The sequence below is a fragment of the Symsagittifera roscoffensis genome, chromosome 1, assembly GCF_963678635.1.
Source record: "Symsagittifera roscoffensis chromosome 1, txSymRosc1.1, whole genome shotgun sequence".
In the NCBI taxonomy this organism is placed as follows: Eukaryota; Metazoa; Xenacoelomorpha; order Acoela; family Convolutidae; genus Symsagittifera; species Symsagittifera roscoffensis.
This window is the reverse complement of record NC_087062.1, coordinates 92,045,498-92,057,533: the sequence shown is the minus strand read 5'-3', so window position 1 is coordinate 92,057,533 and position 12,036 is coordinate 92,045,498. Positions and strand designations below refer to the sequence as shown.

The window sequence follows — 12,036 nt, the reverse complement described above, 5'->3', positions numbered from 1 at the left end:
ATCCTAGAAAAGAATGCCCCAACATTTTTCAAGAAATCCAAAAAATCAACGCTTTTACCACATTTTTGAACAATTTTAATATGTGACGAAATTAAAAGCAGTTTTTTGCCAGTAAATTTGTTTATGCAGGCAAAATGACTAAAATTACCGTACTGTGTTCGAGTCACAATAAATTTTTCTCAGTTTTCAAATTAATTTCAGATTGACCATCATCTGTCAAAAAATATCCCACTTTTCAAAAAACATTTTTTTCACGATAGAAGCTCTGTAGCCATATACACAAATGTACCCTTCTTAATTACCCTCCATAAGTTTGTGGAGTTTCACTAATTTAACCTAAGTAGTAAACCTCCAAATGCAGTTTTTCTGTGAAGTTCCTGTAACTTAACTAGTTACTGTGTTAATAAAAAGAAATCTTTTGCAATTTTTTTCAACAGGTTCATTACTGTTTGCATATTGTTATTTTCAACAACCACAAAAAAACTGGCAGCCCAGGCCTGGTTGCTAACAGAATTCTTTGAAAATCCTGTAATGGCTCAAGGGATGGACTTTCATGGACATGTATCCCGGGTCTCCTTGCTTGCTTTTTCGTAAAGTTACAACCAATGCATAGAGATTGTTAACACTGCAATATAGATGAGCGAATCGTTGAAAAAACTGTTCAATTATATACGCAGACAAATTGTTTTTGCAATTCAGAACATCATAAGTCGTTTCAATTAAATTTTGTTAAGTTAAAGTTCAGAAATAATAAAGAGGACAAATAAAAGAGCAAAAATCAATCATAATAATAATAATAATTATGGGTTTCTCCAATAAATGTAAGGGCTTATCAGGCCCTCGGAAGTTTTTGTTTTCTAGTCTGTTTCGATATAAATGCAATAAGGTCCAAGTTTGTATGTTGTAGTAGTCGTAACAAGATAGAAAGTGGTTCCAGTAAAAGTCTGATAATTTTTTCTTGACGTTTTCTCCCAGAATGTTCACTCGGCTGTCAATTCGTTTATGTAGAAGAATAACTGGAATTGTAAAAGAGTTTAATTCAGTGCTGATTCAGCGCTGTAAATACCATTTTTCAGAATAAAGCAAGAAATGAAAAGTTCCAACCACAGTTTATCGAATCCACATCAAATCAACAGTTGATTTTTTTATAGTCTCAAATACATGCTTTGCACCGTCTCATCATCGCTAAATATTCAACAAAATTTGGTTTTTACAAGTTAATGCGCAGCATTTTCCAACAAAAATCTAATCAGCAAATCTTTGTAAATTACTCAACTGGGTTAAAAATTGTGCGAGGCCTTTTGTTTTGCATACTTTTAAACTTTGTATTTGTAAACGCGAACCATTTTCCATGAAAAGTTTTCAAATCTGCAAATCTCACTAAAGTAATCATTTAAATTGAAAATATTGAGAGGCCTTTTGTTCTGCATATTCAAAAAAATGTTGTGGAATTTTGTAATTCGAGCGGGCCTAGAATAAATTGAAACTGATGCAAACTTAACAATTCAATTCACTGCAAAAGAGGTCGGTAAAAATATATTTAAACCAGCTACTATGTCTAAAAGCTGCGTGGTAATCCGTTATACTGGAAGTATAATGGAACTGTTTTCGATTCTAAATCGATCTGCTTTTCGAACTTTGTTTTTATCAATTTTTCCTTTTGATTTTCCAGTGAAAAATTTCTTTTAGTGAACAATTTTTTTTTGGAAATTGTATACCAAATTTTTCCAGTGAACAATTTCTTTTGGCGAACAATTTTTTTTTGGAAATTGCATACCAAAAATCAATTTACTTGCTGAGATTCGCTGATCGCGTATAAGCTCAGAATCAGCTGCCTATTTTTAGAGAGAATATCTCGAGTTAATGTCTCATTTTAGGTTTGGATCAAGTGGGCATGGAATTTGTCCGTTTAATTCTCATGGGCTGGAAATTTTTACTCACTGGCAGGCAGTATTCAATCTAGCTCAGCTATAATCACGATTTATGGGTTTCTCGAGGCTGGGCGGATTTTCAAAACATTTTCCGAGCTCTCCCAAATTTTTCATAGAGACCCTATTTTGACCTAATTCAGCACCCCCCCCCCCCACTCAAATTGAAAAACTCAACACTGATTTGAAAACTGATTGAAAAACTTAACAGTCAGGATATTTTTTTTCACCAAAATTTAGGTCACAGTTACTTTCAGAATGAGTGTAAATGAGTGTAAGTTGCCTCTTCTCAAGCCGAATTTCTTCTCGTATTATTCAGTTGCAGTTCCGGGCATAGCTCTGGCTTTTCCTCACAAACCACAAATGTTGCAAACCAGTCAATATTCATCATGATGTGAACCCTGGGCCCATTGAAGATGTAAACTTGTTCGAAATTGCTCCCACCTAGGGGGGGAACCATGAACCGATGTCTTCTTCCCCGCCCACCGACTATTCGCAGCTCCCCCTCCCCATATCCCACTTGACTGACAACGTTCATACAAAACTGGGGATCCCAGCGAGCCTTGAAAATAGTTATAACTTACATACAGACAAGACTGCTCCTATGAATACAATGCTTGTAACTTTCGACAGCCAATGCATTTTTTCTTGTATTATTAAAACCTAGAAAAACAAGTTTAAAATTCTTATTTTTTTTTTCAAAAAGAATTTCAGATACCACAAAGCGTAATGGTATACAACATGAAGCCTTGCTAGTCGTGGTTCGAGCGACAGTTGATGTTCCGAATAACTTCAAATTTTGAAAATTATCTCGGTTTTTGGACTTTGCTCTACATTATCTTCCAAGCTGTCTGTAGTTTTCAAAAAATAGAGCAACAATATTTGCTTCGACATCATTTAAATAGCTTAAATCGTGTTTGCAAAGTCAAGATTAACCACGTAAAACCCGTCAATCTTCCTTTGCAAACCTTGAAAAGTGAAAAAAAAAAATCATTACGAGGCCAAAATGGTCATTCTGTGCATTGTAAGCGGATTCCGCAACAGGCCAAAATCAGCTTTGTCTCTAAATCCGCAACATTCTTACTTTTCGTTGATCTTCTTTCCTGTTTTGGACTCCACAAACAAATACCTAAAAGACTGTACTGCTCAAAATCGTTGCAAAAATAGGCGAAATTGCGGAATCCGCAACCGTTTTTACGGAATCCAGAACAATTTGTGGAACCCACAAACAAATAAAAAGACAAGTGTATAGTTATATTGAGATGTAGCGATATCTGCAACTGTAAGCGGAATCCGCAAATTGTAAGTGGAATAAGCAAATTGTGGGTGAAATTCGCATTTTGCTTGCGGATCCCGCTCAGATATATGTATCTATGTAATAACGTTTAAAGTTATATCTTTTAAATACTAGGTGGTCACCAGAAAATTCAATCTCAATTATTAAATTACTACGTTCATCAGCTACCTGTTGAAATGCCTACCTTACGATCTCCATTTCTGTCAAACACCTAGCTTCAGTATTTGAGATCAATGGAATCCCAAATAGTGACCAGTATTTGGGATCAATGGGATCCCAAACACAAAACTATTTGGTGTTTTTGTGTTTCTAAACACTCTCAACCTAATGACTCCAATTGGTGAATTTATTTGGTGTTGTGTTTCCAAATATATGAGTCCAAAAGTTGTTTGCTGGGATATGTATCCCAAATACTAAAAGATGACATCCACAGATTTAGGTACCTAATGTTTTAAGATTTGTTCGTGGATTCCGCTGACAAAGGTTGTGTCCTTTCTTTTAAATTCCTCTTAGCTAAAGATAAAAATTTCAGCTCTAGCTTTTAGTTTTTCATATGCAAGTTCCGTAATAAACAAAATTTGGAATCAACTTACAGTTTGCGGATTCCACTTACATTTGCTGATTCAACTTACATTTTGCGGAACCCACTTACAGTTCCGGAATCCAGAACAACTAGCTTATTCGTTTGTTCAGGAATCCGCGACACAACAAATGTTTCGATAAAGTTCACGTTACAGTTATTTGTATGCGAAATCCACGGAATTTTTGTAAGTGGAATCCACCTACATTTTTGAATATGTTAAAGGTTAATTTCTATAATCGAGGATTATACATACACAAAATTGTGTGCCTATCCGGCGCACAGTTTGGCCTCGTAATGATTCAGGCAAAAATGTTTTAGATTTTTTTTTAAATTAGTCATCAAACATTTTGTCTTTTCAACGTTTTGTTCAAAACGGCTTCTGTTCATTTTTGAATGGTTTGTTTTGGGTCCAATGAGGGAAACTTTGACCCTGTCAGGTGAAGTTTCCAGTCAAGAAGAATTTTGAATCAATTTCTCGCCGGTAGCTTGTTTCGTCGTGTAGGTTACGTAACACGCGCTTTGCCTGTTTTTTTTTGCAACGACAGCTTCGTTTGTTTTTCAATTTAAGAATTCATAATCGTTTCGTTTTTCAAATCGCCTGTAAACAAAAACCAAAGCTGGCCGAGGTGGCAATCATCAAACTCTCTGATTGCGAGAAGAATATCTTTTTATAATTTTGAAGATTTTTAGATTTTTGAAGATTTAAAAAAAAATCCGATTTTCCATCAAGTCATCATTGAGGAAACCCTGGTTTAGCGGAGTAAATAATATTTGTTTATAGTTAACTGGACTATTTTACTTTCATAGCGATAGAAAACAGTTTTTATTGGGATATACCACCGAATTAGCGGTGAGTATTGGTGGAATTCAATGATGGGTGGGACTTCAAACCGGGTATAGTTTTGACGGTGAAAATAATTTTTGGTCAAATTTTTCTAAAATCCAAAATCCAGCTGAACAAATTTCAATATGTAAACCCGCTTTCTGGTATCTGAATTCGCGAAAAAAAACTCCTACGGTTAGACAGCTCCTTCACCTACTTTTATATAAACTAGATCCATCGTCCGTCTTCTCTTATCAAGGTCACAAAGCTTCATTTCATACTGTATTGGTGAAAGTCCAACTGCTTGTCCATTAGCAAGGTACGAGTTGACCTGATACGAGCAGCAACCGTCTAAAACGAATTTGAAATACTCCAATGATACTTCAGATAAAAAAATTAACAAGGCTTCCCTTCTGATTCACCACTTAATGTTAAATGGCGCGCATTGTGTACAATTCTTTAAAGGAGTAAACAGCAATTTAACTCAGCTCCGAAATTCACAAAAATGAATTGACGCAAGCGTGTGATAGGGATTTTAGCAGACCTTTTTTTAGCAGGCCAATCTTTCAGCAGACTCAGAACAATTCTGAAGTCAAAAAGCTAACTTCAAACGCGGCATTGGCGATTAGTGACCGCTTGCTACGCTGTGCTTCAATTCATCACGAGTGTTTTTGTGCGCGTAAATCTTTGTTTTGCCGCTAATTTACTGTTGCGTTTTTGAAATTGATAGTTTTGTTGACAAATCGTGAGATAATTGTCTTAATTGAGGAAGCTTGACCCCAGATTGAGCGTCTTTTTGAGTGTGTGAATCAATCATGTTTCAATTTATTAAGCTGGTCTGCTAAAAAAATCATTTTTCATTTTTTAAGCTAAAAGATTGGTCTGCTAAACGATCGGTCCCCCCGCAAGCGAATTCGCCTCAAAAATATGTTGTTATGCTAAATGCAACTGTTTGTCTTTTTACATAGCGATGTCACCGTAATGAGCGCTCGTTACTGGAAATCTTGATAAAAAGAAAAATGTTCTAATACAGTATAATAGATTATAATGGATTTTTTCTTCAAAATTTATCAACTTTAATGAATAATCTTAACAAAAACATTCAATTTCAGTGCCAAAGTTGATCAATTAGAGTAGATAATCATGAAATAAAATTGATTGTTTTAACAAAAAAACCGATTAAAATGACAATAAACAAAAAAAAATGCGGGACAATGATTGGCATTTAAGGCTCTCGGGTTGACCTCCATACACCAAAAATGCCTATCAAACAATATTATAGAAAAATAATTGTCATACAATTTCTATAAGTGGTTGAAAAAAGATATAAAATAATTTCTGAGGCTGTTTGATTCTAATCAAACAGTCTGGTGATAAAAAAACCCAGGTTTAAGTTTTTCGAGAAAAAATATGCTTATCATACAACTACCATATATGGAAAATGTATGACTAGCATTTTTTGACGGCGACACAAAATTTTTGCCAAGTAATTTTGAAATTGCCCCATAATCTTTTTGGTTTTTTCAACCTTAAATCGAATTTTTTATGCAAACGAACATTTTCCAAAAATAAATTTTGCAAGCAAAATCTAATTTTTTGTGTGCATATCTTGGTCCTGGATAAACTAATGTAGGATTTTTTCTTTTCCGCAATTAATTTTTTCAAAAGCGCTGAAAACTCCTATGTTTTTTATTGCATATTTTTTTATGCCTTGATCAATTTCTGATAATTTGAAAGTTCAAATTTTAAATTAATCATCATCGTTGAAATTTCAGCCAAAATTTAAAAGATTGTTACTTAAAGAAATTTTGAAAAACAGCTCGAAAATAATTCAGGTCGTTTTCTATGCATTGTAAGCGAGACCCTCCAAACTTTGGCGCTTTGAGTAAATCAATATTTTTGTCACTTGCGTTTGGTTAACACAACCCAAATTTTTCAGAAAATAAATTTAGAAACAAAAAATCAACTTTTTGGTCATTGGAAAAACTCTATCCATACAGTTTTTATTACAAGAAAAAATGTTTAGATAGAGATTTTTAACAATTTCCTGTACATATGACAAGAAGTAGTTTCTCATTTATGGAAATTGTATGATAAAAAAATGTACAAGCTCACTTCGATCTTCGGAGTCGAAGGAGAAGAAGTTAATTTTGCGATAATGGATGGCCACCCTCTCCCTGAACACGCTTTCATCACTCTCTGATGGCTGTCGATCACTTATCTGTTTATCGGTGTAGTAGCCCGCAATACAGAAGTACTGGCTGCAAACAAAGACGTAATATCAATACAACGTTTATGAACTAAACTATCAAAAAACTAGGGGCGGATCTACAATTTTCTCGAGGGGGAGGCGCATTTTCAAAACATTTTCGAAAATTTTGTCGACCTTTTTTTTAGGTCGATCAAATCGATTTTTCGAGCTCCCCAAAGCACTGTTTTGTCCCTATTTTGGCCAAATTTTCTGCGCCGCAGGCAAAACTTTGAAAAAAACAGGCCAAAAAGGCGTTATTAGGCACTTTTTGAAAAAATTTTGACCGAAAAATCGCAATTTTTTTTTCGGCGTGCGGTCCCCCCTCAAACTTAGTATATATATTGGCGCCAAAGGCGCCTTTAGAAAATTTTTAGAACATTTTTAGGGTCCATCACCAATAATGGATATCTCAAAAAAAGTACAAAGGGGGATCCTTTGGGTCGGCAGGGGGTCGAATCCTTGAATGCGGGGGAGCGTCCGCCTCCCCCCCCCCCTAAATCCGCCCCTGATTATTATATAATAATATACTACAATGTAGTACTACTTCAATATCCTACTATTATAATAACATACTACACTATTTCTAGTGTAGTGCATATGATAAAATGAACAACAAAATTCAATTGCTGCGTACCTCACTAAATGTAGAAAAATGTAAAAAATCTAAGAAATAGCTTGAAAAATTGTTCAAATTTTTTTCTTCATTTTTTTGACCCTATGCTAGATTTGTTTCCCGAACCTTATAATAATAATTTTCAAAAAATAAACAAAAAAGCAATGGTCATAGAGTCAATAAAAATTGCCAAAACTTTTTTCTCACACGTCATTTTTCATGAAAAACAAAAAAAAACAACAAAACTCAAATTTTTATTGATGATTTGATAAAAATTTCAAAAAAAAGCAATAAAAAACAATGGTCGTCGAGTCAATGAAACTTTCCAAATTTTTTTCTCACAGGTCTTTTTTCATGAAAAGCAAAAAAACAAAGCTCAAATTTTTACTAATAATTTTAAAATAAATTTCATTAAAAAAACAAGAAAGCAATGGTCGTCGAGTCAATGAAATTTTCCAAATTTTTTTTCTTATTCGTCATTTTTCATGAAAAACAAAGAAAAACAACAAAAACAACAAAGCTCAAACTTTTATTAATAACTTAATAATACTTTTCAAAAAAAGCAATAAAAAACAATGGTCGTCGAGTCAATGAAATATTCCAAAAAAATTTTCTCATACGTCATTTTTCATGAAAAACAAAAAAAAAACTCACATGTTTTAAATAATTTTTGTAAAAATATGAAAAATACTTCCCTGAACTGCATGCATTTGTGTCCTAAGACATCCCCTTGATCTGGTAGAATCATGTGCACTGCCTCTCTACATTGCACTGCGGTAAATAGAAGACCTTTAATATCAGGTGTTTGTTGTAGCTATTTTTCCGGAATATGACAGCATACACCCGCACTGACAAACTTGAGATTGAAATCGACTTGAATCGGCTTTTGTACAGATAATATAGTATGAAAATAGCCCATTTGGATACGTAAACCGATATGGAATGGATTATTTTTGTCACAATGGATTTGAATCGATTTAGAATCGATCGAAGTTGATTTTTAAAACTGTTTTTGTATCAAACTAAATCGATTTTAAATCGATTCGAATAGACTTTTAGGTCTTTGCTAGATTATCTATCTGTATGATAACATCGATTGCAATCCACTTCTTGTCAGTACCGATAAGCCATAAAAAATCAATTGTTAAATCTGATAATATCATATTTTTGAGTTAGATGCAGATCATTTTCTAGCATAAAGTTACCAATAAGATGCCATTAAAAAATGATTAAATTTGTCTTCAATTCAGACAGGAAAGACTTAAAGGTAAGTTTATTTTGTTGCGCTACTTTTTGTTGACTGAAAACATTCCCCTCGTGTAATTTCATTTTCTTTCTCATTCGTTGTTCCAGCGTTTTTTTAACATCGAAGCCATAATTGCCAAAAATAAAAATTATGGCTTTTGAAAATACTATAAAGATTTTTTGGGCTCCAAATGATTCAATCAAACTGAAAATAAATGGGTTTTTTTGTGACTATAATTCAATTTTTGGAGCTGATCAGGCAAAACACGCGGACTAAAAAAAAAGAAATAGCTTTTTGCTAAAAAAAATATGGCATACAGAGGTATCCTTAACAGTCAACCCAAAATGTGTTGAACAAAATTAAGCTAGAAAGAGTCACTTACCAATTGAGATATAGAAAAAAGCTATAAACAAGTGTGCAAGTTGAATCATTTTGATGATTGAGATCCGATTTGTTTTATTTAATTTTAGGTTATGAAGGTTATTGAAGGTTATCCTTAACAAAGACATTAAATAGTAAAAGTAAGCATTGCCATAATGGCCTTTCACCTGATTAAACCTCGAAATGACAGATTAGGCTCTGAACGAATGTTTGCTTGGGCTATGCAAATATTTGAACAAAATCAAAAAATTTCCGAAGAAACAATAATTGATAATTGAACGAAACTTGGTAAAGCGACATTTATATAATATGGATAACCCCACCGAGCGCTCATGGGATTTAACCCATTATAATGGATTCTTGAGACAGAAAAAATCCATTACAATCCATTACAGATGTAAAAATCAGATCATGAAATTGGTTAAATTGCCATTACAATCGATTATTTTTGAAAAAAATAATCCATTATAATCCATCAAAATTGAGTATAATCCATTAATTTTGGCAAGGAAATCGATTTTTTTGCCAAGATAATCCACGATAACCGATCATTTTTGAAATGAAAACCAATCACAACCCAATACAATCGATTATTATCCATTTTATTTTTAGAGCTAAATTCGATTCTTTTTGCAAAAATTTTGCCACATCAATGTATGCCATGTCTTTCGCTAAATTCCATGTCTCAACGTCAGCCCCTCAATTTTTTTTATACCTCCTCCCCAACTAAAGAGAGGGAGGGTAAACTGGGGGGTGTCAATTACTAACCCCCTCACCCGAAGTCTACCAATAAATAATGATCCGCATGTTCAACCATAAGGGGGGGGGGGGGGGGTTGGCGATTGGCGGCTGTGGTAGACTGCCAGAGAGTGGGAGGGGTAAAAAAGGGGGCTAAACTGAGTTGAATTGAAAAAGAAGAGAAAAAAGTTTTTTGTGAAATATAATATTTTATGAAACGTTATACGTAGCAACTGCACTAAACAGGAAATGAGATAACTTTGAAAAAATTTGTAAATTCCTTGATGAACTTCTCAAAAAATCCATTATAAATGACTATATTCTATTATAATGGATTATTTTGGCATAAAAATTTAGGAGTAAAATCCATTTTTAATGGATTAAAACCGATAGTTTTGTAATTTTGTAGATACTGACCATATTATGACAATATAATCGATTATGATGCATGGGCGCTCGGTGCGGGTAATGGGTAACACGGAGCGCAAAATGGTATTTAAAGAAAAAACTGAAAATAAAGGGAAAAATCGAAATTTTTTTGTTCACTTTTTCAAGTAAACGGCGATTATATTAAATAATGATTTGCAGAGCGTTACTAATAGCTGGAAAAAACTACAGTATGATTTTATAAAATGATGTTATCAAAAATTATTTGAAAGTCATCAAATTGAAAAAAAAACACTTGGAAAAACAAGGCTGTAAAGGCTTCAAAACTATACCAAACTTGACCCCTTACTACGACCGTTCCTTGAGGTGAAAACCGGGAACAAAACACGCACCAAATGCCATAGTTTTTCTCCATAATTCCATTCCAGGGGTGATCAGAACCAAACGTAGCATTCAAACAGGTGGAAATTGGATCGCAGGTTGCACACGCAATTTAATAGGCTCAAAAGCAAAGCAAAAACAATTATGTATTACTAATTAAATTTTGATTATATCTGACAAAATGTGTTTCAAGCAATTGGTTTAAATAAAAACTCACATTTGAGAAATTTTCGTTGCAAGTTTGATTAAGTCATGGGATATCACTACTCTTCTTGATAGGCAATGATTGGAACCAACAGATGAAGCTGAAACCCGGGGCTTAAAAACTTTTCGATAAAGCAACAAAAGTTCTGTTGCCATACCAAGAAGCAATAGAATCAAACTTACCCTAGAATTTCACGCGGGGTGTACTCGAGCCAACCAATCAAGAGACAGAGACAGAAACAATTTGAATGGCTAATACAAAAACTGAAATAAATGTCAAGATAATTTGCGACGAATATCCCTAGCCCCAGTTGTCAACTATCTTCCTTAACTTGCTTCCTTAAATTTTCGGAAATATTGACATCCTAGACGCCTATCATCAGATCTAATCATATAAAAACGAGTGAAATCAACTCCATGCGGAGGCTGTTCAAAATATTCCTACAACCTGAAGGATTGCCGATTGCTACGTTGACTCTACAACTCTTTCATACCAAACAAAGCTGTAGATTGGTTGTTGTTCCGACCATTTGAAAAATGGGGAGGAACTTTGTTTTCGGGTGTGTTTTTATTTTTTCTTCTTTTTTTATTTCCTCGCAAAATTAGCTAGCACAAATAATCATCGCAGAAAATAGAGTGATATATCATATTAGCTTTCGGTAGTAAATCGAACGACCTTGCTTACAATAGCTTATTTATGCTGAATTTTAAAGTTATTCGGGTTAAAATAGTTGCTGGAGACTTGTAATGCCATTTTGGGAATCAAAAATTCCAAAAAATCAAAACATTTCTGCAAAAAAAAACTGAAAAAAAAATGTTTTTATGTTTTTTTACCTAATTTATAAGTCATTTTTCTGCAAAAACTGTTTTCTGTTTGCCTAAATTACTATGACTTACGTCAGACCCTTTTCCAACTCGCAGAAGGAACTAGGAATTTGAAAAAAAATTGTTGATTATAAAAACTATGGTCTTTTTATGTATAATGTAGAATGTAGAATGTGGTAAAAAAACTTGCTACTGACTATTATGACCTAAAATATAGCCAAAAACTTATTCACATACATATATAAATTACAGTACAACGAAATGGTACCTGCCATCTTAGATAGAGACTTATTTGATTGCCATCAAAATAAACACATATATTTCTATATGCTTTTATATATACTCCGTTTTATATATACTAAGACGGCAGGTACCTGTT

At 33.6% G+C, this 12,036-nt stretch overlaps 1 long non-coding RNA gene across 1 annotated transcript; it reads right to left on the bottom strand.

Moving 5' to 3' along the window:
* Window positions 1–2,174: 2,174 nt before the first annotated feature.
* On the bottom strand, window positions 2,175–6,879 carry LOC134857226 (uncharacterized). Its single transcript, XR_010164886.1, has 3 exons — window positions 6,747–6,879; window positions 4,849–4,982; window positions 2,175–2,490 (listed from the first exon to the last, which is right to left on the bottom strand). It is a non-coding gene; the product is annotated as an uncharacterized LOC134857226 (long non-coding RNA).
* Between the last annotated feature and the right edge of the window lie 5,157 nt (window positions 6,880–12,036).